At 36.1% G+C, this 26277-nt stretch overlaps 1 protein-coding gene across 2 annotated transcripts in view; it reads left to right on the plus strand.

The window, feature by feature from the left end:
* Positions 1-8604: 8604 nt before the first annotated feature.
* The window catches only part of LOC145686817 (uncharacterized), a 59114-nt gene continuing 41441 nt past the window's right edge, over positions 8605-26277 (plus strand). The window contains exon 1 of one of the 2 annotated variants that reach the window (XM_081760526.1): positions 8605-8763. The gene's annotated coding sequence lies outside the window, so the exon portion shown is untranslated. Of the gene's footprint in view, positions 8764-20343; positions 20464-26277 lie in introns of those variants that run through there. The other variant, XM_081760525.1, reaches the window with a different exon arrangement.

The following is a 26277-nucleotide window of genomic DNA, read 5'->3' on the forward strand; positions in this document are numbered from 1 at the left end:
TGACATTGGAACAAAAAATCTGGTAAATACTACTCGGTAGAACTGAATGTTTGTGCAAAATTTCAATCTTCTACGTGCAAAAATAAGCCCGCCAAAAATACTTTACATAACCCCCTCCCAAAAAAAGTATTACACGAAAATATAACTTTTAGACATGACGTCATCACCTCCTATGTCTGGATGCAGGACGGTCTGAAACCATACGTAATGTCTTCTACAATGTATCTGGACTTGAAAAACAAACAAACAAACAAACAAAAAAAAGCTCAAATAGAAGAGAAATAACGCAATGTACCATGAAAAATGCGTACCGTACAAAATGTACGATAAGATCCCCAAAGGGTTAACCCTTATCCGGGCAACCGGGGCCTCCCAGGCCCAGTAGCTTCATTTTTCTAAAATTTCTCAATAACCATACATATTTCGAAGACATAAAATACTGAATTATTCTATCTTTCGTCGAAGTTAAAATCATGAACATATCGAGTTGGTAAAGCTAATGTTTTTTTTTTTTTTTTTTTTTTTAATAATAATAATAATTGAAAATCTTTTCCTGACGTAACCGGGGCCTAGGAGGCCCCGTATAACTTTAGTGAAATTCCTGTCAAATATTAGATCAAATTGTCACATAATTATATATTGAACACGTGACTATTGTAGCCTTTAGTCGGAACAGTATGCGGCAACAGACATTGAATTTCGAGTGTTCTGCACTTAAAATATATACTGGGCCTGACAGGCCCCGGTTGCCCCTTTACGTTACAAAAATGTCTGGACCGGATTTGCTATTCTGCTTGGCTTACAAAAGTGTAACACGAAGTTTCGCTACTTGACAAAAATATATACCGGTACATTCTAGACTAGTCTGAACGGTAAGTGACAATAGGCATTGATTTTGTGTATTCTGCACTTAAAATATATACTGGGCCTCACAGGCCCCGGTTGCCCGTTTACGTTACAAAAATGTCTTGCCCGGATAAGGGTTAATGAATTTAATAATTAGGATATATATATTTAAAAAAAACATCAATATCAGAACTTGTTAAATGAAATGACTTTATCAGCCTGGGCTTTGAATCAGCATGCCAGTGAAACTATAAGGTTGGAACCCTGTTTCGTTATGTTTGGATTCGTCTCGAAACCGGGGTAATTGGTGTTTTTCTCTTTATGAGATTTGGGAGCGTATTCAGAAAGGAGTGAAGAAAGAAAGAGAAATTGCAGCATTAATTCCCATCCGGGGAATCGAACTATCATCTATTTGGGCCTGGAACCTCGATATCTAGTGGTGATAAACCAACTTAGCCAATTGCAGAATATTTTAATAATCTATATATAGTGTCATTAATTTCTTGCTTTCAATACAGAATTTTGTCGTGGACACTCATTCGAAATCATGGTTTTAGCTTAAAACCACAGTTGTGTGATACGTATTTCCTGTTTACCAGTTATAACGACAGAACAGGAAACGTGTGCCAAATCAGCTAAGAAAGTGCTTACAAGATTTCCATCTAGAGTAGGAAGTTTCTTTCTTTTCTCGTACTAAATTTCTCTCTTTTCAACTATAATCCTTTTTTCTGCTTTTGAATTCACACAAGAGGTACGGCTTAATAGTGAGAATTTACAGAAAATGTATTGAGTTGGATACTCATTCCTCAGAGAGTACGTGTTTTATTAATGCGCGTGAACTTGACTTTCCAATCGCAGCCCTCTTTGTCCATAACTTGTCCAATATAATGCTGTTTACCTTTCTTTAAAATATACCGTACTATTACCCACGAACTGACTTTTAGACCACCAAAATCAGCTGTTGAAAGTAGCCCCATTTGTTACCTAAAACGACATATGGTTTTCAAAAATTCATCAAAATTTGAATATAGGTTAGACAATAGAAGCTATTGGAATCAGTAAATAATGGATGAGATTTTATCAGTAATACTGATTTAGGCAATTAATGCTTTAAACCCAAGTTCCAGAGAGAGATTTTTCTGGTCGACGAAAAAATAAACATATTTCATTTTTCTTCGTATATGATTTTCAGTAAAGCTTACAGATTTGTTATGGTTGAATTCAGAACACTCCACACTACTACTTGCAATATTCAGATGAGCCGCAAATGACTTTTCAGGACATGAAAATTTTGATTGAAACATTTTCCCAGTTTTGTTCAAAGAAGCCCCTATGTTCATAGTAGCTCCATTTGACGGTACGGTTGCATACGAAACTTCTACAAAGAGTAATGAATGGTACAACACGATTTAGAATGCAGAATTTTGTGCCCTAGACTTTGCTTCACTTAAGGCGTTACTGTGGTTAATACAAATCGTGTAGGCCGTGAATTCGAGTTCTGCCTCGACTTGGGTAATTTTATTTCAAAATTTCCTCAATTCTTTCTTCCAAATTATGCTATATATAAGTGTCAGAAGTCATAGAACGGCTTTGTCCTTCCGTTTGTTAATAAGCATCTGTAAAAACGGTAAGAGATATAGAGATGCTGTTTCTTACAATCGATTCAGCGTCTCAAGAATAGGTTTCATTTCCTCCGTTAACTGTTCAAACCGGAAGTATCAAATTAGTCATTTCCGGTTTTAACGTTTACCGTCATAGAGCGAAACCTGTAACATAGCGAGAAGCAATCTCTTTTTTTACAACCCATTTAGCATCTCAAGGCAACGTACCATGACTATCGCGAACTCTACAAAACCAGAAGTGGTTCGAATTACTATTCCGGTTTGAACACATCCCAATGGAACAAATGCTTTTTTTTTCAATCGATTCTTTCTCAAGAGTATATCGTAACATCCCGTAACACACTACCAAAACTGGAAGTGGTTGAAGTTTTTTTTCAGGCTGAAACCACCAAAGCTGTTATTCTGATCTAACTACGAAAGAATACTGAATGGTCTGGTCGAGGCAAATGCGGAAATTGGCGGCGGTGTATTTAGCTGTACTTATGGAATACCTGGCAGCTGAAGTTCTTGAGTTGGCAGGCAACGCTGCTCGTGGCAAGAAGATGACAAGGATTATTCCATGTCATTTGCAGGTAGCTATCCATAATGCCAAAGAATTGAACAAGTTGTCTGAAGTGACAATCGCTCAAGGTGGTGTTTTACCCGACATTCAAGCCATACTTCTGCCCAAGAAAACTAAAAAGACATAAATATAATGAGCTGTTTCTCATACATTTAACTAATTTGGTTTCCTTACTGATTTTCATAGAGCAAAAACGATAAGATATATCGAGATGCGGTGTTTTTGCAATTGTTTTAGCGTTCCAAGAATTGTTTCTACATTAAAAAAAAAAATCAGAAGTGGTTAAAATAACCATTTCCATGTTCAACATTTACTGTCATAAAACGAAATGGTAATATATAGTGACAAACTGTTTTCAGCAATCGATTCAGGGTCTCAAGATCACGTACCATCACAACCCACGTCTATACCAAAACCGGAGATGGTTGCAATTTCTATTTCCGGTTTGAATACTGATTTCCATAGAGTAAAAAGTGTAAGATATTTAGAAGCAGTTTTTTTGCGATCAATTCAGCTTCCCAAGAGTATGTTTTTTATTTCCTCTTTACCATGTATTCAGTCGGAAGTGGTTCAAATTAGCGATTTGCTGCTTCAATCTTTGTCGTCATGAAACGAAAACGCATAGCGAGTAATGGCTTTCTGATATGGATTGAGCATCCAAGGAACGGGTTCTATCTTAATCTATTGCAACCAATAGTTATAGATGTACTACTTAAAATATTGAATTCACAGTTTGGAAGTCTACCGTAGTTTTAGAGTGTGAAACGAAGATATCTTGTTATTATGGCTACATGTATTTCTCAGTCATTCTGCAGATATGAGCAGCAAGTAGCTTCGATTTTTTTTTTTTTTTTTTTTTTATTTAAAGAAAGGTACTTCACTTACATTTGATCTTTCAGTGATCGTGAAAACTCATGTATCTATTAAAATGCTTAAAAATCGGTAAAAGCGCCTGATCTTCAACCTCTAACTTTTGATGTCAAATCTTTGATTTACGGTTATTACTTCACGATTAACAATCGCAAATATTTTAAACTATGTGTACTTTAAATAAATTATTTAAATAGATCTTTCTCATAAACTTTACTTTTTTAAAATTATTGTTCAAAGCCCTTGTATTTTAATAAGCCTTCTCCAAAATCAATGCAAATGAATTGTGCTGCCATCTTTCCAGTTCTTTTAATCTAAACGTTTGTGGACGTTTATATGTTTATGTCCAATCCTTTCGACAATGAGATCTCGGAAACTAAAGGCTCTAGAAAGATGACGTTTTCATTGATGGATTGCAAATTCTGCGTAGATTGTCCAGTTCTAATTGAATATTTAAAAAAAATACATGGCCATTATTTCTTTATTACATGTTTATGGGTACACTGGAAGTGTTGAAATTTAAAAAAGAAAAAACCTAAAGCATCATATCCTACTCATTATACATTCCAACACCACCTAATTGTATACAGGGGTTGCATATCACTCCGGCGTTTGTTTTATGGCCAAATGATAAACGAAGGATAACCATTTCTCCAGTCTAAGTTGAATCTTTATTGTTTGGAGCGTTTTGCCCAATGAACACTATATATCACTGACATTATAATTAATTGTGTGTGTAATGTAGTTGCTTATTACATACCCCTTTCAACATGGCGACAGTCACGGCTTCGTTGAGAATACTACTTTTCTTTCTTCTTGTACGCGCCAAAAATGACTTATAAACCAGAACAACTGGAAATCGTTGAACGAAACTTACACAATCACTGCACGCCGTTTCGAAGCACAAAAGTAATAGGGGACACAACTACATCGATTTTAATCAACGCGCACAATTGTGTTTTGCCGTGTTGAAAGGGATACTACATGTAAGAAGAAAGAAATCACTGGTCATATATGAGTTAGAAACTCGAACCGGAAGTAGTCTCAAACTTGGAAATGGTACGAGACATTCAAACAATAATCGAAAAAAATATGGTACCCCTTGGCGATTTTTATGAAGACGTCCTTTACTTGTGTCTGTAAAGGGACATGTACAGATGTTGTGAGGAATGACAAGGAGATTTATGCTCATATGTGAATGATGCGCTGTGTAGGGAGCGCAGGTTCAGCTAGTACTCCACGCAATGGCCACTTGAAAATAAGTGTTGTAGAGCTATGACGAACTAACAGAAATTTTGAATTCATATTTGAACACGACCTTCTGTAAATGCGTTTAAGAAGTTACACTCCGAAAACTAATACAAAATGTTATTTACACTTGTAATAAATTTTAGTAATTTACATTTAAATATTAACAATTTATAATTATTATTACGTCATATTCCATGAAAATTTAATTTACGAAAGATCAGTGTTGGGTAAGTTACTTGTAAAAATGTAACGCGTTACAAGTTACTTTACTTTCTTTTAAAATGTAACGCGTTAGTAACGCGTTACTTGTCCCAAAAAAGTAACTGTTACTTTACTTCGAAAGTAACGCGTTACTTTTAGGTCCGAAACTTTAAAAATGTGAAAAAAATGTGACTTCAATTTTCCGTACTACTATTACTACCGCTATTATTATTATTATTATTATTATTATTATTATTATTATTATTATTATTATTATTATTGCACGTTTTGAATCGCTTTATGTAAATGCAAGAACAAATTTTTACTTGATATATGAACATTTCAATATAATGTAACATTGATAAAATGCCATACTGCGTTACTTGTAGGGATGGACACGTGCGAGTTTTCTTTGAAACTCGATTCGACTAGAAACAGACATCTTTGAGCTCGAACCGAGAACTAGGCTCGAAAAATTTCCTCCAACTCGACTCGAATTGGGGTCGAGTTTCGAGTCGACTCGAGCCAAATCCAGTGTGTAGTTTCGAGTACTTCTTCAAGTATATTACATAGACAGTATAATTATTATCAATGACACTACTACTACTACAACATTATTATTATTATTATTATTATTATTATTTATTTATTTATTAATTTATTATAACAACACTGTATATAAAAATGAAAGGGGCGGTTTGTATTTGAATACTAAAAAACTAGTTGATTACCAAGCTCGGTAGTTGTGAAGTCTAGGAGTGAAGGACATTGTTCACGAGCTTCTGAATTTGGGTTGAGGGTCTAGGTTGAGTATTCGGGCTCGAGCCAAACACTGTTAAGCGTTATAGGCCACTGGCCAAATATCTTCAAAACTGCCCGGCCCGAGTTTAGAATTGTGAATGACTCGAACAACTCGGCTCACAGCTCATTCACTATCGACCCGAACCAAGAAGTGAGCCGAGCCAACAGCTCACCCAACCGACTCGGCTAGAACCCTCGGTTCAGTTGAGCCGAACCGAGCAAATGGCTCATCCCTATCAAGCCAGCTCGAGCCGATGGTTCACCCCAAGTGAGCCGGCTCGAGCCATCTTCTCAGTTGAGTCGAGCCGAGCTGAGCTTGTTATAAAAATAGCTCTTGTGGTCTCGCTATCGAGACGAGACGAGATGCGAGCAGTGTCCCTTCTCGTGAGCAACACTAAAAGTATTCCATATTACTATATAGCTTACATTGCTCATGGCTTTCGTTTTCCAGTGTCATCAGGCCATGATTTCAAGACGACTTAAAGCGAACGAGCCATTTATCAAACTCGACTGGACTCGAAGCTCGATGGGAAAAACTGAATCGGCTCGGAAATCGACTCGAGGATATTACCCTTGATTTGACTCGAAACTCGACTTGAAACTGATCTGAAAGAACTCCAATATTACATACCATCAGCAAACTATTTTCTAGTAATAAAGTAGGCCTGCTCATCAGAACGCAGTTTATTCATATTAACCCCTGACTGTAAATCGTTAATTATGGCACCCTAGTTGTTGATAAATATTTTCCGCCGGGGCACTTCAGACACTTTACTTTTAAATTCTGTCCACCATCATCCTCAGCTCTTAAGAAAAAGAATTCTTTCAAATGTTCGAACAGTAAAATATTTTCGTTCTCCATCTTTGTAAAAACTACACCAATCAAAGTAAAATAGACTACCAGTATCATTGCACTCCTATTTCACTCACTGAATGTATTGATTTGGAGCTGTCAAAATCTACGACAAAATCTTCCAGGTGCTTGCAATCAGTACACGTGATTTCCCTAAGGGCTAAGGCTGTCCTCATCTTCAAAAAACAGCAAGTGGCACTACGAACTTATGTGTTCTCTGTGTGTCTGTGACTGTCGGTCACTGACATACGTAGTTCATGCTCGATTGTTTCATTCTGAGAAATTCACTTACAGGAAAGAAACATTTGTTTCCGAAAAAAATATACATATATTGTAGTTACTCATCCGAAATGTAACGCGAAAAAAGTAACGCAAACTAGGTACGTTACTTAAAAATTTGTAACGCGTTACCGTTACAGTTACTTTGGAAAAGATGTAACGCGTTACTAGGAAACGTTACTTTAAAAGTAACGCGTTACTTGCGTTACTTTACTTCCCAACACTGCGAAAGATATATTGGATCATACGGAGAGGGGGAGGGATAATCCGTACTACATTAGTAGGCTAAATTTTAAGGTTAATCCTAAGGCTGATTAATCCCAAGCATTGGGGGTTAAGGAAAATATACAAAGTGAAAGCAATTTTTTATAATATATCAAAACCGAATAAGTTTTATATGTTATCATGGAACTCTAGAGGGGGAGGATAGGAGGGTAAACCCACTACTTCATTTTATACTGATTTTAACCCCATGCAGAGGGGCTGATAAGGATGCTTCAAAGAGTTGAGTTGATTTTGAGTTTAATGTCCCTTTTAGTAGGAATGCTACGTGAGACGGGACCTACTGATTGACGTGGAATCCGAACCACATTAGCTGAAGCTGGGAATCTCCCACGCCAAAGGCGCGTACGCTAACCACTGAGCCGCGAGGGAGCTCAAGAAAGCTTCAAAGAATGTACGAAATATTAAGGCAAAATTGGACGTTTTCTTTTAACGAAAATTATTGTGAACACACTTTTGAAATTGAGGGGCAGGGTAATCCACCTCTTTATTCTTACAGTTAGCACATTTTAAGCCAAAGGTGAGAGGATATTCACAATGGCATAAAGAAAATATACGATAAGTTTGTTGTAATCCAATAATTTTTCGTTGTTTACATCCGAAAATTGTTTTGCGTGTGCATGTAGAAATTCTCAAAATGGGTGGATTTTATGCTCTTTCACATACCCCTTATACTTAAGTGGTTGTAACTTCAAACAATAGGGTTATTTCTGGATGTTGAAGGAAGCCACATACCAAATTTCGTTAAAGTTGGGTATGTTCTACTAGAGTTCTCGTGGAACGAACAGATATACACACAAATGTCAATTGCGTCCAGTTGTAGAAGCTTCGCATCAATAAAATATGCCAGACAACCCAATCTCGTTGCATGAGCTTAAATTGTTGGTAACATAGGAAATGTTTATCAAATCTGTATCCAAACCAATTAATTTTCATGAGATAATAACCTTGCATTTCGACATTGAGAAGTTTTTTTTTTTTTTTTTTTTTTTTTTTTTTTTTTTTTTTTTTCACCTGAGTTGTTAAGTATGAATCATGTTGAATGGGAAGATAATGCGGGAGAACGCTGACAGGTGCCATCTGTTTGCTTCAAGGATGACTTCACAAAAGCTTTAACCATCTGCCATAGACCTGTTGTGTTAATCTTTCCACATCTGAAGTGCGTAGATGGGCCTACGTTATGACTAGCTATTCAGGTAAGTGGATTTCTATTGGTTTAAAATCAAGTGAAATTAAGTTATTGCGTTGTCAATTCAAAAGGAGTTTGTACAATTCATCCCAACCTAATTTTATTTATTTATTTATTTAATAAAAACATATATACATACGAGATCGTAAATATTAATATGTATAATGGACTATAATTGAAATAATGAGATTTAATCAGGAGCAACCAAGGTCTTAGGCTCAATCCCCTAAATTTACAATTCTCTTCCTCACACATACAGTGGCGGATCTAAAACGCCCGCGACTAGAACTCCCAGTTTTTTCTAGTGACAAATATAATTGAAGTTATTACTTATATATGTTGAAAGTTTGTAGTAAACTCACGGTATACAGTGAGCGCAGAGCGTGTTCGTACATCTATGCTATTGAAACGAGAATGTCTATGAAAAAGGAACAGAAAATTTAAGAAATGCAATAACACAGTATGAATAATGAAAACTAAGCTTTATGTATATATCAATGAAGAACCACAAAGACAAGTGTAATGTTTAAAAAGTAAACAAACTCCGTAGAAAGTGTGTAGACTCAAAAAGTTATAGTACACCTGACGTAAGAATACGAAACAAAGATACCACAACTGGGGTTCACTAGTATTCACTTGAGCATACACCTCTGTATAGCATGACGAATAACAGAATGAGTTTAGTTGTGAATTGGAGTGAAAAAACTGCACGGTGGGCTGTCAAAATGGGAAGCAACCGAACAGAAACAAATGAGAAGACAAGAAAAGTAATTATGGAATTGCATAAGAAGGGTAAGTCTTTGAGAAAGATAGCAAACCTTGCAGACAGGCCTCGTTCAACAGTACAAACAATAATTGCGATGTATAATGTTTCTATCACTGCGAAAAAAAAAAAAAAAAAAAAAATGGAAGACCAAGAGTGTTGAGTGAACAAGATAAACGTTACATTATTAGGGAAAGAAAAATGGTTCCAAAAAGTAGTGCTGTGCAATTGGCAACGGATCTGGAAACACGCGGTGTTAAAGTATCAGCCAGTACAGTGCGGCATATTTGCAGGGTATCATGGTCGGATAGCCACGAAAATGTTCTAGGTGAACAAGACAAATCGTATAAAGAAACTAAAGTTTGAAGAAGAGTATAAAGATAAGGGATCAGGCTTCTTTCTGGAATAGGGTCATATTTTCGGACGAAAGTAAATTTAATTTTATCGAGTCCAATGGGAGGCGTATGGTATGGCGCAAGGTGAATACAAAGATGAATCTTCGAAATCTCGTCCCTACAATAAAACACGGGGTAGGATCCGTGCTCGTCTGGGGTTATATGAGTGCCTCAGGAGTGGGTAGTCTCCACTTTATCGACGGAGTGATGGATCACAAAGTGTATATTAACATATTAAAGGAAAATCACCATTCTAGTACTCAGAAGATGGGTCTTGAAAACAATTTTATTTTTCAGCAAGGCAACAACCCCAAACATAAGCGGAAAATACTCGATTGTGACTCCTCTACAATACCCGAAAACAGCTTCGCACACCTCCTCAATCCCCAGACATTAACCCCATAGAACACCTATGGTCTAATCTGGAGACAAGAATCAGAAGGCACGGCTTCTCTACTAAAAAAGGCCTGAAAAAAGCTATTCAAGAAGAATGGGACTTAAGCAGTCCCGAAACTACACAACACTTGGTGAAATCAATGCCACGAAGACTAGAAGCAACCATTAACGTACATGGTAATTCCACAAAATATTAGATAACGTAATCTACTTTATAAACATTAGTTCAAACTAAGTGTACGGTGACTTTTTGCGCTTACAAGATAGGAATTCTCTCTTTTCGTTTGAACAAAGCAGTGATTGTGTTTGTTTGGCCTTTCTCTTGTATATATAAATAAAATGTATGAATGTGTAGTCTTAATCCTGGGTATATATATATATATATATATTCCACCTCCCGTTCTCATTCTAAGCTGTTTTCAATATAAAGTGTACACGGTATACGAACATTTCTGCTCTCACTGTACATATCATATTATGGATTCTGGCTGCCTTCCACAATTTTTACTTTCTAAGTCGACCACTGCCTCCACGTAACCTTTCTCCTACCTAATTTACAGTTTTCCTTTCTAATGGAACATTCTGTCCCGCGAAATATCAGGTTGTATAATAAATATTGAGCCTTTGGAGGTCAAAATTGAGAATTGTGATTTAAAAATACACTATATGGGCACCATTTTATTTTATTCGACGACCTGCGATTTTCCCAGCAACACCATAATCTCGTTGCTACAGAACATGTGTGGTTTCTGGTCAGAAAATTGTGACATGTGATTTCACAGGCCTCTTTTGAAACTAAACCCATTTTGGGAGTTCTGTAGACACCGAAACAAATGAAAGCCAGACGGCGTCAAGTCCGTGTTATACGGAGTTTGGAACCTTACAGTATTCAAAATGGTTCCATATGCTTCAGTACTTCAGTACACTGAATGCAACTTTAATACAACTTGTCAAAACACTTCTGAAGATCTTTGAGGGGAGTAGTAATGAGATACTCGATTGACGCTCTTCGAATGTTAGGAGCAAGATCAAAACAGCTCCTTTCAGTCGCAATTTTAGGTTCTGGAAAAGGAAGTAGTCAGGAGACAGATCAGGAGAACGGTAAATGATGAAGCAAAATTATCCCTTTATAGAGACCAAAACACTGATGAACAAGGCCAGGGGCGGATAGAGCTACCGGGCTGTGTCCGGTGCCCCCTCCTCCCCAAACGACCCGTTGGTGCAACATACAAAAGAAAATTTTGAACTGAACGGAACAAGCTCTAAATTGTCAAAATCGGTGCATTGGAAACCAGGAAACATATTGTTTCAAATGAGGCGCATACATACAAAATCGATTGAATTTTCTGTTTTCTGAACGTTTAACAGGATTCCCCCTTCTCGACCGTAAACACAAGCACTTCCGACGTCTCTGTGTAAGCATAGCTTGTTATATATTATTTTGCATTTGAAATCAACGTAACTGCTTTCTTATAATACTACTTGAAATATTGAGTGTTTTCCTTCAATTCTTTGATTTTCCACGCATGGAATGTCAGTAGTTTTGTCATTTTTTAAAACCCTTTAACTATCAACAGGACACATGTGTCCCATGCGAATTCATAGTTTTTTTTTTTTTCTTTAGAAAATTCTTTAAAAAAATGTTCTCTCATCGGTTCAGATGTGACTAGGAGAGACTGTTTAGTTTCCAAAACTGTGTACAGATGTCCTGAATATCCCACATTAAAGGAGTCGTACATGTACACTCATGTCCAAAATTATTGTCTCATGTCTATAAATATGTTGTTGTAGAAATATAATTTGATAACGAATTCGTCCAGCATTTTTCACAATGTTAGTATGTATATACTCGGCAAAGACATGTACGTGGCAAATTTCATGTCAAAAGAGCACTAAATAAGAACAATAAAACGAAAATAAAATGTTCTTGTCCATTTAACAACATTTTGTTTTACTCCTTATAATTTTCGTATTTATAATTCTTTTCCCATGTACTTTAAATACAAATATACATTTTCTGATTATACAGATAGTATCAGTATAAAAGTACCCTGCAAAATCATTATCAAATTATATTCTTACAAGAAGGCATTTATAGATATGGGACAATCATTTTGGACATGAGTGTACATATAAAAGAATATTCACTTTTAAACTAGGAATGCAATGGATATACTCGATTGCAATGAAATGAGCTGAGCGAGCTTAAGCAACGTAATCAGTTTATTGTGACTTTTTAAAACAATCAGTATTTTTCATAAGAATCGCACAATTCTTCGTCTTCACCTTTTGTTCCGGCTAAAAAAAGTTTAAAAAATCGTTAATTTGTTTTTAAATTGTGATTAAAATTGTAAATTTTTACGCTAAAAAAATAAAACGGCTTCGCCGGAATTTTTGAAAATCACGGGCAGATTTTAATTGTTGAGAAAAAAATCACGTGAAAACTTTTTCCCCATGTTAAGTCTATGGAAGCGTTTTTCGGTGATTATTCCTCGATGGTATATCGGATTTTTGATTTCGACCTATGTTCTCACTCAGCACGACATACTCTATCAGTGTGCTAAGTTTGGTTGAGATCGGCCAAACGGTCTAGGAGGAAGCGTTTTTTGGTGATTATTCCTCGATGGTACATCGGATTTTTGATTTCGACCTATGTTGTCACTCAGCACGACATACTCTATCAGCGTGCTAAGTTTGGTTGAGATCGGCCAAACGGTCTAGGAGGAGTTCGCGGACAACCAAACGGCTAACCCGAGTATATGCGAGCAAGCGTGTTTTGATTCACCACACTAGACTTTGCAACAGCAAGTCTTATGCAGCAAAGAACAGAGCGACAAACTATTTCATACTCCCAAAAGAGAATGATATCCTCAAGGTTGTTTTATTATTATTATTTATTATTTCCATTCCCATTAACCTAAAGAAAACAGCCCTTTAATCATGAGTTCACTTATAAACGAGCAGATAGCACCGACAGTGCTTGTCTGTCATATTGTCATGCTCATTCCCCCCCCCCCCCCAGCGTGTGCATAGCTTATTCTCCAGATCGAACGAACGCATTTGTTAAAGGTTCTGTACGTGTCACTAAGCAAGCTTATCAGCGAAAAAGAGAACACGAGTTTTCTAAAATATATCAGTCTAGTGTGGATGCTTACATATACAGGGTATCTTAAAAGAAGTGGCGAAGACAGAGGGTAGGCCCAATGTTAATAGTTTCAAGAGAGTAGGCCCAATGTTAATAATAATGATAATAATAATAGCTGCATAACTTATATCATCCTTTGTATTAATTCGAAATGTCAGCTTTTCTCCTCATTAATATGTCTATTATTTTCTTCTTGAAAGCTGTATCCTTGGCTAATATCCTTCAGAGTTCATTTCTTTAGCGATTGAAGCTAACGCACTAAAGTCTGTCGTTTACAAAATATGAAACAGATTATCGATAGACATAAATATTTTACTACAGAAACACAAGAAAACAAACTCACATGAATTTAACGTAATTGTTGACCATAGACAGCACTTATTCGATCCGGGTCTCAATTTTCATAACGACATTCATGTATGTGACTTATAGCTGATCTTAATTCACCGTAATGCAATTTAATTGTTTCAATTGCGCGTGATCGAGTGGAGAAGATGGACTATCATATGATCTGCGCTTCACAAGAAACTTGAATACTTGTACTGAAACAAACTCTGCTTGTAAAATTTCGACTTTAATTATATTGTTCAAAACACGACAAGCATTCAATAAAGTCATTTTGTATGCCACTTGATTCCCTTTAAAAACAGAATCAGACTTAAATATCTTTTTCATACGCTGCTCTTTATCAATCAAGAACTAGAAATAATTTTTGTACCAATGCATGCAAAACTCTCTTGCCCTCTGTTTGTTTTGTTTCAAACACATGCGTTGGTCTTCGTTACTTAACAACACATTAATTTTCAAAGACCATTGGCATAGAAGATTCTTTAATAGGAATTATATTATGTTCATATTCTTCACTTACTGGCATTTTCTCTCATTCACTTTTGCAAATGTAAGAAAAAAAGTCACTCACAATATATATATATATATATATATATATATATATATATATATATATATATATATATATATATATATATTGACATTTTGACACCTCTCTTTTCAATTCTAATGAACACATCGAGTTTGATTTCGTACGGGTTTTCATCAACGTAATGGAATAAAGGGGAATTAGTTTGCGATAGTAGGTGTAGCACGTTTAGAATTGCTTGTTTCAGTTTTTGTGTTGCATTGGAGTCCGCAAAATTAAGCAAAGTTCGTACGGAATGGGGCCCACGTTCTCTGGCTCTCTATTTATTTTGCATATATCGAATCGAAATCGAAGGTCTCGATAGAAACGTTTTATGTAGAAACGAAAGTCGATAAGCGCTGAGGACGGTCTCTTTCGCAGGTTATTACCAATACGTTCTCTTGCTGGATTTTCTGAGTAGCTGAGCGGTAGTTCTACTGCCGCCTGAAACACTCCTCGGTGAGGCTCCCAGCAATGTTGCTAACCACGATTTCTTTATCGAACAATAAAATATTTTTTCAACTTAAAAAATTATCATACATTCTGTGCAAGGAAAATGGATCATTTATAAATTACAATTTCTGAAAGTAAATGGGTAGGCCGGGCCTCAGAGCCTCTTACCACCCTTCGTCACTGCTTAAAAGTCCCCTGACATACTGTAAATTTTATCAGAGTTACAATAAAATGTAAGAGGGGAAATCGTCTCCAAATGTAATGTTTTCAATCTAAAGTGAAGGATTTTTTTTTAAAAAAATCGAACGAGCCGATCGGGCTGTACAATCCTTATGCGCCCAATGTTAAATGAAAATGAAATGTTGCCATTTACCTGGATCCACAACGAAAGTGAATGAAGTTACTCTGTTATGCTAAGGTGTCGATGGCTAGTCCCCATTTCAAACATTTCCTATTCACCATACTCTTACAAAATTTGTCCACCTCCCGTCTCGTCCTTCCCTCTCGCACCACCAGGTAAATGGCAGCGTTGCGTTTTCATTTAACATTGGGCGCATAAAGAGTGTACAGCCAAACTGCTCCTCCGATTTTTTTTAAAAAAAAGCTTCACTTTAGATTGAAAACATCATATTTGGAGATGGTTATCCCTCTTATATTATATATATCCCTCTTATATTTTATTGTAACTCTGATAATAACAGTTATCGTATGTCAGGGGACTTTTGAGACACCCTGTATAACAAAAAAAAAGGGCATAGTGTTAAGAAACTACTTCTTCATGAACAGCTAAAACAACGGCCTTATCAGGTTGAGAACAGACAGGTAATTAATCGAGTTGTCGAGGTGGAGAAACTCATTGGTCAAACAGGGCTGAGTTACAGAAGAAAAGTAAATGAAGCAGCCTATACACTGGAAGACAGCTATATACAGATCATGGACATTTTTGGATACTATTCTTTTGTTGAGCAAATTTTATCTTCCGCTTAGAAATCATTTAGATAATGTCATTGAGAAGAGCAAAATAAGTCACGGACGAGGAAGTAAACAGGGTGGTGGTCACATAACTCCCCCCCCCCCCCCAAATAAAAAATCGGTGCTCAGTACATTTTGCTGAGTATCGAGTCAGTAGGCCTACATTATCAGAGAAGATACTTCGAAAGAAATATCTCAAACTGGAATGTTTTCTGTTCTACACTGATTGTTCACTGAATTGCAACCATCCCTCCACACAAGAACGCATGGCAAGAGACTGAGCTGGTATTACCTGACCAGGATAGCAGTGCGGTTTTGGGAGGATGGCGCTGCTGTTGTGTTTACATCAGTTTCTTGGCAAGCGCCGTGGGACAGGGGAGCGGAGAGTTTCACTCTGCAGTGTATCCAGCGGTTTTTAAAAGTTGCAATTTAGGTGTTATGCATAGCCTAATCTCTTTCCGCTTAATAAAGAACGCCGTAAGTTATGTGATTGTAGTGAACCATTCCTGCAATAATGTAGATGTATTGTGAATAGTGATATATGAATGGAAACTACCAATTTAAAAACAACATAGCACAATTGACAATTCAGTGAGCTTCTACCGTGTATTAAAAATATTATGTAAAAATTGATTACGTTTTATTCGATGTCATTATAAAACAGGAGCAACCTGTAAAACGCTGCTCTTTTTAGTTTGTTCACAAGTTAATATGGAGTTATATTTTTGTTGTTGATGTTTTTTGCTTGTTACTTAAGATGTTCTGCAAATAACTTCAATAACTTTTGAAACTGTCTTTACTTGAGCCAAGGGCGGATACAGGCTGAATGTTTGGGGGGTGGTCGTTCGAAGTCAAATCAAGGTAAAAGTATTGAAAAAAAGTAAAACTACTTTAGAAAAGGAGAAGTAACTATTGTCTGCAATTTCTAGAAGCGAAATGGCCACTTGCGATTTCGAAGGTGGACATTTTTTTTTTTTTTTTTTTTTTTTTTAGCAAGAACGCCAATGTAAGTAATTTCTTGCAATTTATTATTTGACTTCTGCAACATAAAAAAAACTAAGACCTACCTATTTTAGGTTTTATTTTACATTTATAATACAAAGGTGAAAATTCTTAGGATTTATTTTTAAAATAAAAAAATAAACCGGAAATCCCCTCTGGATCTACCCCTGACTTGAGCATATGCGTGAAGTGGTTTATTACGAACAGGACAAAAAGAACTGTGATAGATTGATTACAAGTAACCCGGTTAGAAACACTACTGTTTGCATAGTTCCAAAACCGGCCGCCCGCACTCGTTCGCTGGTCAGGTAATAACATGATTACTCCGACAGGAAGTATTCCAGAGAAAGAACACACTCGGGGCTAGATGTTGGCAGTCAGCACATTGTTACAATGAGAGGTGGGCAGGATTCCAAAAGGGTATGATGATGGATGCCCGAGCAATAAGTGCGTTAATAACCCAGATGGCACCATTTTTCGGATTTTCCCGTTCCAGTGTATTAAAGGAGTACGAGGAGTGGAAAGATAATGGGGTAACTGCCTCCAAGACACGGAAGTACAAGGGCATACGGTAAAGTTCCACAGCAGACGACCCACTTCTCACGACTCGTCACTGCCAAATTCGACGTGCTTGGGACAGGAGGACGCTAATTGGACCGATGATTGGAAAAGAGTGTGTTGATCCGATGAATCACAGTTTGTGCTACATTGCTTGGACGGGTGCGTGCGTGTGTGCCACCAACAGCACGAAGCTACGGACCCCTCGTGCATGGTGTGCACTGTACAGACAGGTGGGGGCGTCTGTATGGTTTGGATATGTTTCTGTTGGCATGGACTGGGGCCGTTGGAGTGCATGGACCACAGTGTGACATCCGTTAAGGGATCACGTACACTCTACAATTCAACACATCTACACACACGGAGACACTATTTTCTAGAACGACAATGCACGGTGCCACCTACCCAGGACTGTGTTTACTTGGCTTGAGGTACATTCCATGGAGGTGAAACATGCGAATTGACCCCAGGAGTAAAAGTGGGGGAACGCGGGGGGACGTCGTCCTTCCACTTCCAGAAAATATCTCTGGCGTCCCCTCACTTTCTAAAAGAATTACAATGGGGAAAGATAACCACGGGGAACGACGTGACGTCAACCACCCCTCTACCTTTTCAGATCCAATTTCACCCCTGATTGACCCCGTAACTCACCGTATCTTAATCCTGTAGAACATCTATAGTATGTTGTGGAACGAGTTCTTGTTTCGACATTTGTGGGCTCATTGTGGGATGCCATTAAGAATATCTTATGAGACTCCCGTGGGAACATATCAACAACTTCCAAAATCCATGTCACGACGTGTCTAGGCCGTCCTTCGAGTAACAGGTGGACCAACAAAGTATTAGGAAGGCGATCGCAACTCAGTGAGCACTCAGTGTATTAGACACTACTCCAGATATAACAGTTTCAGACCAATGCTTTGTTGTTTAACAGTTTCTTGTTAAAACTACTGTTAAAGAAAGAATTGTTGCCATTGTAAAATGCATATCTACCACAGGCCAATATCTCTGCGATCTACTGCTGGAAATTCTGCAGAAGTTGAACCGTGATATTAAGAAGTGTATTTGAAATTCAACCGATGACGCAAGTAACATGCAATGACAATATTCTGGTGTCTCAAAACACGTAAGTATCGTTTACCCTAATCAGTTACACGTATGATGTTACGCTTACATACTTAATCTTGTCATACCTATGTGATGATCAAAACGTTGCATTGATTCTGTGTCATTGGTTGTTCTGCTGAAGACGTCTTACAGTTATTACGGAAACAAGATGGTGGGTACAAAGCGGAAGGAATAGAAAGTCTCCTCAAGTTCAAAACAACTCTGACAGCACAAGTATTCTTGAGGATATTCCAAGTGACGACACCTTTGTCAAACTATATCCAAACACGGAGTGCTGATGTACTGGTCATATCTAATGCTGCAGACTACTCTGTTCCAACTGAAAGAGCAACTCTCTCCCCTAATGATGCCTATCCGCTCCTGATCAAGCTGAAACCTGTGACTTGGTGCAACGTCAATGGAAAAGGATGGCGTGCTCCCTTGTCATGACCGTCTGTCCGTTGGTATATAATAAAATTTCTATGAATGATACCCACGAAGTCCGAGAAGCTGACAGCACAAGACGATTCTCACATTAACATAAGTACTAATATGTAATGGCAGTTACTACATAATCCGCAATATTGGAACAACCGCATGTAATATGTGAGCCTCCGAACAAAGGTTATTTGCGTGCATCTCTCCAGTTGTCACAGAGTCTTCGAAAGCATCCGAAAATATGAGTTTGTAATGCTTTGGTAGGTTTGCGGATAAGTTGTCCACGGGGTGAGACGAGAAGTAAATGTCTTGTTTCGTAAATTTCGTACAAGTTTCCTCTCAGCTGGATTTGGAAAAGCTTTCCTCATCTCGTTTTCTAAATTTACACCTTGATTTTTCTTCTCTTAGCTTCATCTAGAAGTTATCAGAATCCTTCTGCATAACGAGACATCCATACAGAAGTCTAACAACATTTAAACTATACAGCATGTTTATAAATGAATGGTACGGTTTTAAAAATTAATGTCTCTTGTAAAGTTAATCTGCACCCATGAACGCAACTCCTACCCTAAGAAACAACTTTTAAGGTATTACGAGTGAATTTCAATATGAAACAACTGCATATATTATAATTAGGGTAGGTAGTTATTTCTAAGGCACTTCAGAATCTGCACCCAATATTCCTGTATATTAAATTCTCAAGTTAATATGTGTTCCTATCATTGCCTTCATAATTTAACAGTAACTATGAGCTTGCAAGCTCTGCGAGTATATAAATCGTGTATATTATCAGCAACATTACTCGCAATACCTTCCAGCGTGGATATTTGTTTTGTTTATTATGATAATGCACACTTCGAACATAATATAAACATGGAAAATATTCATAAAAATATATTAATTTAACAACTGACTCTCTTCCCCACGACGCCGACAGTTGCATCGCATTTTCCTGCAAATCAACTCGGGCGCTGATTGGCTATTGAATGCTCTTGAGTTGGATTATTTAGAACAAGACCGAAACGAAATTTCTTGAACAAAGCTATTGAATTTAAGACAAAAATTACGTCAGTGCTGACGGTTTTTCATTAAATAGTCTTTGAATGGCCTTGTGCAAGAACTCTTTGACCATGTATAAACAGCATAATGAAACGTCAGTGATAAGGGTGCCTGGGACACTGCTTTCCACCTAAAGATATATATCTTTAAGTGAGGTTTTATGAAACTAATCAAATAATGAACAAGACAGGATTGATTCATCCGTCATCTTTCACCAGCATCCATCATTTTCATAAATTTCTACGTTAAAATTACTGTATAACAAAACAATTATTTACAACAAAACTCAGTGATATAGGTAGCTGGGACGTAAGTCTCCACCTTGAAGATATGAATCCTAATTGAGGTTAAAAAAGAATAAATATTTTTTTATAATTCTGTGACTAAAATGTTTGTAAGCAAGCCTGTGCAAGTGGTTCAAGGCATGTCTAATAAATATTGCGAATGTAGTTAACAGTCTTACAGCATAATAGTATGAAAAAAAACTCAATACTTGCAAATGGGTGAGTGTATTAACCACTGATGATGTCATTCTAATTTTAGTAGTTTTACTATACGGATCCACAGACTAAAATGTACGGAAAATTTTCGGAAAATCTTTATTTTGCCCATTTTATGTCAAGAACAGAACCCAACGAACCCCTGCGGGGCTACTAACCCGTTCCTACTCCTACTGCTACCCTCCCCCTACTCCTACTCCTATTATTACTTATACTATGGATCCGTATAGTAAAATTGCATGCTAATTTTGACATTTAATTTCGTGAAATTCGTTATTTATTTTTTTTTTACCTGTAAATTTATTTTTTTAAAGGTTTATTCCTATCTTGAACCTTTATGAGATGGAATCTGGACAAGGGTGTTCGGCTTATGTCGGACAGATAGGGCCAGCATTTATTACCAAAAATTGTTACTTCCTGGTTAATTTTCAGTACTTTTTAAAACTAAGGTTAATTTTGGTTAGGTTACATTAGGATTCGTCAGGTTAGGTTAGGTTTATTTCCTTATTCATGCCTTTCCTTACCTTCGTATAAAGTTCAGAATTAATATATCGCACCCGATACAGGATTCCACCATGCCTCAAAACGGTCAAACTTCAATTTGTGTATTCCTACACCCTTACGCATTATTCCGCGATGAGAAAATAGTCTATAACATATTTCACTCTCCCCAAGTGCACACACTGATTTTCGATATCATTACGATCACAGATTACTCACGCTTCAATTACCTTTTTAGTCTAGGCATCAACTTGACCAAAGTGCTCTCCTTTTCGAGTTTAAGGGCAAATCATGTAACAATTTGGCATCCAATATTTTTCGAATGTTTACTTATCACTGATCACGAAAGTGCCGATTTCCAGAAAAAATATCTCACGGGATGGGGAGGGGAAGAAAGCCGAAATTTTAGCCGTTACTCACTATATCTCCGTAACTATTGGAGCTAGAGTATCCAAACTTTTTTTCATTTTGTTTGTCTAACTGTATTCTACAACTTAGTTCTGGTGCATTTTTGAGCTAAATGTAATGGTTTTCTTATTATTTTCATTTTTACTCAATATGAGTTGCGCGTTTCAGCCACAGATTCTTTACAAAATCAAATTCGAAAAAAAAGTTTCCTCTAAACGTTTTTCATTTTATGCTCTCAAAAATGTATACTTATATTAGTGTAGGACTAATAGTGCCTGAGTTTTAAGCGACTTTATTCTGTCGTGTACGAAACATTACGGTGCGGCCCAAGCGTTACCTTCTCACAAACAGTAGATATTAGCAGCTGATGATGATTAATAGATACATAATCTTGTCTCCCTGCAAGTGTATAATCCTGTTGAATAAATCTGTCTATAATCTAATTAAAAATATCCATCTTTAATATCAATTGAGGGGCTTTTTGGAAAATAAATCTTGTCAAAACTCAAAAATTCTCTGAAGAATGAGAAAACAGTTTTCTCTAGTACACAGTATCAGAAACTCTGCACATCTGCTTCTTTATACTTGTCTCTGATACCTTCTAAAACATGTACAAACATGCAGCTTTCTGTTCAATTTTCTGAAAAAAAATCTTATTTCGACAAGAGTTGTTTTTGCTGCAAGTCCTTCGATAATGTACGACCGATTCCATTTCAAATCGTCCAAGCAAGACACAATTGGTCCCCATCATAATCTCAGATTTCATTCATACTTTTTTTTTTATATGGGATCTACATGCAATATTATTCGACCCATATTTTTTCTTTTTGGTGAAAAGAATTTCTCCTTCGATATATAACCTTCGAAAATGGCGGCCCTCCTCTCCGATTGCTCGAAAAACTGAAAAACATGTCAAATTAAAAGTGTTATTGTAGAGAAACGAGTGTACTTAGTAACATAAAAGCAACAGCACGAAGAATATAAAGTAATATGTTTCGGTGGAAGAGAAAAAATCGTCTCTTGGCCCAATACGAATCGCACAATTCACTAGCAATGTTGCTAACTTTGGTAAAAATTTTGCTAACTTCAAACATTTTTATTTCTGTCCTCACGAGCCATATCAACCTCTGCTTCTAGCATCGAAATCTACCCGATAAAGTCTCTTGAAAATGTAAAGAACTTACATTTCTGATTATTACTGTACATCCTACGTTATACTATGATGAAAAGCTGAATATTTCTTTAAGACTCCATGTTTGGCCGCCATTTTCTCAAAAACCCACCTTTTAAAAATCTGAATTTCTAACAACTATTGGAGAAGTACTTTAGTATTTAATATCCGTTAACTGTGAATGCGGCTGTAGTCCCTAACGTTCGCAATTAATTACTGACATTTCGATTTTTGTACTTGGAATGTAAATATTTTCTATGGGCATTTAGGTCTTGTACACAAGGCGATTTGAATGGAAGTATGAAAACTTTGAGAGTTGAATCCCGACATCAAATCAAGTAGAAAATTTACTATAAGCATGAGTCGAATTCCGCTTCGTTGTCGAGTTTCAGGGTTTGCAACTCGGGACCCAAAATCGGCTCGTGACAATGAAAAATAAAATATATATTCGCGTGAAATCAGAAACTATGCGTTAAAGTTATGATGAAATTCAGAAAGTTGATTTGTTTCAATATGATGATATTTACGTGCGTTGCAACTCGGTTGGCAGTGTTGCCAACTTGGTAGAATTTTATTTGTTTCCTATTGGTTTTTATTTGATATTCATTAATGATTGTAAACATCATATAAAGCACAATTTTCCTCACGTCACCACAGTTTTCGAAAACTTACGTGTATTTCATTAAAAGGTTTTATCTCTTGCATTATTGATAGTTTGAAACATTGAGTGTGAATTTCACTTGATGTTTATTATGATTAGTAAAACCACAATGTCGAATAAAACTACGTCTGTGTAAGTTGTAATAATAATAATAATAATAATAATAATAATAATAATAATAATAATAATAATAATAATAATAATAATAATAATCTAATTTCCTTTTTTATTATTGCAGAATCTCTCGTAACTCTACGCATCAAGTTCGAACTTGGTCAAAAAGCAAAATGATATCTGCTGGACAAGTTGTAACGTGTTCAAGAAGTTCTGCTGCAACCACATGTGATTCGGTGTCGTGAATATCGTCCAAGTGTGTTCTCTGAAAGCATGAAAATTGTTTTCGCTGGTAACATGACATTGTAGTGCACTAATTACAGTGATTGTGTGAATAACAATGGACAAGTCCTATTACAGTAAGGACCGTATTAATTGTGTTGATTATGCTAAAAGGAATAAGAGGATTGTGTACAGAAAGAATTTTCGACAAAAAATTTTATCTTGCGGTATAACATATGGATCGCATACATCATGCCTGCCAAAACCTAGTATTAGGATAGGATTAGGAGGATTAGGAGAGGAGGGGATTATTTGTGTAAAGGGTGCTTTGAATATTTACCGTGAACAACGTGAATTTATTATTTCCATTAGAACAAACACTTTCCCAGGTAAATGGAAAGAAAGTTTAGTCTGTCCATTACCAAAATCTGGAAACAAGAGAGAAATAGGAACTTTCAGGCCAATTGCTATTCTAGCGCCCTTTGCAAAAAATTCTTGAAAGTATATTATATGCGCGAATTTTAAATCATGTAGAACCTATTCTTTCAACTTATCAACACGGCTTTTTACGTAATAGGTCTACTTCGACAAACTTATCAATTTTAACAAATTTTATAGTAATAGAATTAGATTGAGGCGCGGTCAAGTAGATGTCGTTTATACTGATTTTAGCAAGGCATTTGACGTCGATGATCATGATGTCTTGCTACTGAAAGTAGCATCTCTGAATTTTTCGAAACAAGCAATGGGGTATCTTGTATCATACTTACATAACCGAAAACAATATGTTTCATACAAAGGATTTGTTACTGAAAAATTTAATACTCTATCAGGAGTCCCCCAAGGATCTAATCTAGGTCCTCTGTTGTTTCTTCTTGTTATTAATGATATTCCTCTATGTATTAAAACTTCTCAAGTTCTTTTTGCCGACGATCTCAAATTATACTCCAAATAAGTTCAATTGATGACTACCTGAAACTTCAACAAGATCTAGAGAGTATTCAAATGTGATGTGATAAGAATAAATTAGTCCTGAATGTTTCCAAATGTAAGTACCTTTCACGAGGAAAGAAAATCAAATTAACTTCACGTATACAATAGGTGGTACTTCCTTGTCTACCCCAAGTACTGTCAAGGATCTGGGAGTTGTATTTGATAGCAAATTAGCCTTTACTCAACACATTGACGCGATAACGAGTAGTGCATATAGAAACCTAGGTTTCATTTATAGGATAGGACAGGATTTCTACAAACAATCAACATTTATAAGGTTATATTTTTCATGTGAGGTCAAAATTGGAATACTGTTCTACTGTTTGGATACCAAATGTCACTAAATACACTAATGCAATAGAAAATATACGATTTAAATTCTTAAAAATACTTGCATACAAGAAAACCGGTTTCTATCCAAAGTATGTCCCCTATGAAGACTTGGTAAGGAATTTTAATTTTCAAACATTAGAAAAAAGGAGATGTTTTTGATTTGTTGTTCTTACATATATTATTAAATGGTAAAATTGATTGTCCAGAATTAGTTTCAGAAGTATTATTACGTGTCCCAACAGGTAAGACTAGAACAGCAAACGCTGGGACATTCTATTGTAGAAAAGCAAGGACAAAAATATTACATAAGTCTCCTCTGTGGAGAGTGTGTGCTTCATATAATGAAATGATAAGATTTCATATAATAGATGTGTTTAGTATGTCAGAGAATAAGTTCAAAAGAATAATCATGCAATAACTTATGTATAATTAGATAACATATATTTGTGTATGTATATAATGTATGTATAATAGTGTATGTTAAATAATTCTGTATACGACAATATAACTGGGCATTAAGCCTGTTGTGTTGTCCTTATGAAATAAATAAATAAATAAATGTGTATGTGATATTGGTGACCACGGAAGAAAGTGTAAAGATGAAATTATGCACCAGCAAGATGATTCTTTCCCTCTGAATGTAGATTTGGAAACCGTTAACCAGACAGTTAACGTACTAAACATGAATGTCGTCATGAAAACGACCGTTATAGGTGAAACTTAGACCACGATGAGGGATTCACCTCTCAAAATTTTTCATATTGCGTTTCAAATCACCTTTTGCACACGACACAAATAACCATTCTCCCCTAATAGTACGTTTGGGCAGACATGCTGTACGCAACCCATATATTTTACCGCAAGATAAAATTTTTGTCGAGAATTCTCTCTGTACACAATCCTCTTATTCCTTTTAGCATAATCAACACATTTAATAGGTCCTTACTGTAATAGGACTTGTCCATTGTTATTCACACAATCACTGTAATTAGTGCACTACAATGTCATGTTACCAGCGAAAACAATTTTCATGCTTTCAGAGAACACACTTGGACGATATTCACGACACCGAATCACATGTGGTTGCAGCAGAACTTCTTGAACACGTTACAACTTGTCCAGCAGATATCATTTTGCTTTTTGACCAAGTTCGAACTTGATGCGTAGAGTTACGAGAGATTCTGCAATAATAAAAAAGGAAATTAGATTATTATTATTATTATTATTATTATTATTATTATTATTATTATTATTATTATTATTATTATTATTATTATTATTATTATTATTATTATTATTACAACTTACACAGACGTAGTTTTATTCGACATTGTGGTTTTACTAATCATAATAAACATCAAGTGAAATTCACACTCAATGTTTCAAACTATCAATAATGCAAGAGATAAAACCT

The sequence above is a fragment of the Thermobia domestica genome, chromosome 5 (genome assembly GCF_964235325.1).
Source record: "Thermobia domestica chromosome 5, izTheDome1.hap1.1, whole genome shotgun sequence".
Classification (NCBI taxonomy): Eukaryota; Metazoa; Arthropoda; class Insecta; order Zygentoma; family Lepismatidae; genus Thermobia; species Thermobia domestica.